The sequence below is a fragment of the Diadema antillarum genome, unplaced genomic scaffold, assembly GCF_040938485.1.
Source record: "Diadema antillarum isolate AM-2024a unplaced genomic scaffold, OU_Dant_1.0 scf00000128, whole genome shotgun sequence".
Classification (NCBI taxonomy): domain Eukaryota; kingdom Metazoa; phylum Echinodermata; class Echinoidea; order Diadematoida; family Diadematidae; genus Diadema; species Diadema antillarum.
The window spans coordinates 6,013,035-6,015,306 of NW_027271017.1; positions in this window are offsets into that span (position 1 = coordinate 6,013,035).

Below are 2,272 nucleotides of genomic sequence, written 5' to 3' on the forward strand. Positions count from 1 at the left end.
ACTCTAGTGTATAATTGTCAATACCCCCATGCACCCATTCACAGGACTATGGTTATGTCAAACACGGACTCAACAAACATTCTGCACAGGACCAAATATGCATTCTTGTGATCTTCTGTATTTTGTGTTTGCAATTGTGGCATTATACAAATGTAACGCAACTTTACAGTAAACTTTTACGGAGTCACAAACACCCTGAATCACTGTATACTCTTCATGGCTGAGAAGCCAACCCTTTGTAGCTACCACTGCGAGCGAATGTTGCTGTTCAGCTCTCCCTATTTTATTAATCTTCTCTATAGCCACAAATTCACATTTTATACCCTCGATTTTGCTTTATTATGAGGCACGTGTCTAGCAGAGAAGGAAATGACTGGATGGTATAAAGCCATAATTCAAGGGATAGTGGTCAGTTTGAGTGACTAGTATATGACCACCCAGGACTTCATTCCTGGTCAGTTTTATGCGAAATCAAGCAAAGGCATTGCTGCAAAATTTTCCAAACGCAAGATAACCTGCACTGTTACATGCATTGTATTTATTGCTTCATACGCGTGGGTTTATCCATAAGGAGAGAGGTTATAGAAAGTTGGGGGGCATTGAATTAGGTATTTTACTCTAAAAGTCTATGCCCACAGTTGCCATGACTCTTACAACACAAATCATTAAAGGCTAATGGTACTTCATTTGATGGTCACTGAGTGGTCAATGTAGACCATAATGTCGTCCATAAGATATTCCTAATTCACAAGGACTTTGACTGAAAAAAAAACTCCTCAAAACAAAACAAAAGAAAAAAAATGACCTGCATGACGATTTATGACGTTGAGAGCTTGGGATTTTAAGGGTCACATGTTAATGAGGTTCACCCTCCCAACCTTACGCAATGTGTTGTTACGGACAAATGCTTGTGAGAATTAGGCATAGATGAGATTTCAATTTGTATGATATATTGATAACAGGTCAAGAAAAAAAAAGAAGGTATTTGCCTACCTTGTGTCTTTTTATTTCAATACTAATGTGTAGCTTATTTCATAGATATATTTACAGGTATATATTTATTTGAACAAGAGTGAAGAACGAGTATACACTTTATCTATCTATCGAAGGTCTCGTTGCATTTTAATCAAGAAAAGGGTACTGCGTAGCCGGTCTACACATAGATTTTACAAAGATCCTGGCGTGGAAGAAAGCATGTTGCAAAATGACTCCAATAATTGAGCATTGTTGGGTCTATTCTTTCAGTAAGAACATTGTTGTACATATTGGTCTGTTATTTATTCTGACCAAACTGACCGATGAGCAGTGAATAGCCCGGATTGCAACCATTTATATTTCCGTTGCCTATGTCTGAATATAAATGTTGTAGTAATTCCCTCCTCATTTTTGTCATGTTTTGAAATACACATAGTGGTGAGTGCAAGGTTTAGTAATCAGTTTCCAGTACCCTGGTATTTTTCTTTGTATGTATCTAAGGTACATGGTTGACCACTTATGTTCTTCATACAGTCAAACCTGTCTATAGGGGCCACCCAAGGGAGACAGAATAAGTGGCCATTACAGACAGATGGCCGCTACAGACAGGTTCTTTAACATGCTTTTTCTCTCGGAGGGATTTGGTATTGGCTGTATATGGCAGGTGGCCACTATAGACAGGTGGTCATAAAAACAGGTGGTCACTAAGACAGGTCGGACTGTACCAGTTGTTGTCTGCGTGATTCATGCTGAAAGCTCAGCCTCCAGCCTATCGAAATCTATGGAGTGTGAAAGCAAGTGTAAATTTTTGAGGAATGTTGTAGATTATGTGTGAAATGGGACTTCTGTGGTCTTCCATGACTCCAGATAGCAGTATTAATATTATAGAGGATGTGAACTCAGAATTCAAAGTACTGATGTGTTAAAAATATGTGCATGTCAATAGCACAATCAAGATGCTGCAAGATAATGGGAGCTGATTTTCTGAACACTTCAAATATCACAGAAATATCTGACAGTTCTTCCTTGAAGAAACCTTGGGGTTAACCACATCTTCAGCTAGCTCTGTTCTGCCATTGCTCTCTATCCGAATTTTGCCCTCTGATATAAGTTCTGCCAAAGTCTTGCCTAGATAAATTGTGTTTCAAAGTGCTTATATTTAGCAGAACTTGTACCATTTGCTAACTACAAAAGCAAACAGAGGGATTTTCTGTAAATTCTCGTGTAATATTTTGTGAATGGCATTTTTGACATTCTGTGTGACATGTTGAATATTCTGTGCTGCGGAGAAGAGTTA